Genomic DNA, 259 nt, shown 5'->3' with positions numbered 1-259 from the left:
AAAGTTGGGGTGCTCAAAGCATGCTTCAGCGTGGGTGGAGTCCATGCCTGTGCTCTGGCCACAGAGGTGATTGTTTTGATCAAGGTTTAGGTGAATTTCAGAAGGGGTTCAGAGTCTGCCCACCCTCACAGGGCACCTGTTCTTTGCCACAGGTGGGTGTGCAAGATTCCCTGCAAGGCAACCTCCACCCCACAGTGAGCAGAGGGGTCAGACTGGACAGTTAGAGGCAGACTAGGCCCCTGGAAGCTCCCTCCACAGT

This window comes from Grammomys surdaster, unplaced genomic scaffold (assembly GCF_004785775.1).
Source record: "Grammomys surdaster isolate TR1022 unplaced genomic scaffold, NIH_TR_1.0 126187, whole genome shotgun sequence".
In the NCBI taxonomy this organism is placed as follows: domain Eukaryota; kingdom Metazoa; phylum Chordata; class Mammalia; order Rodentia; family Muridae; genus Grammomys; species Grammomys surdaster.
Note: the sequence above shows the minus strand (reverse complement) of the source record.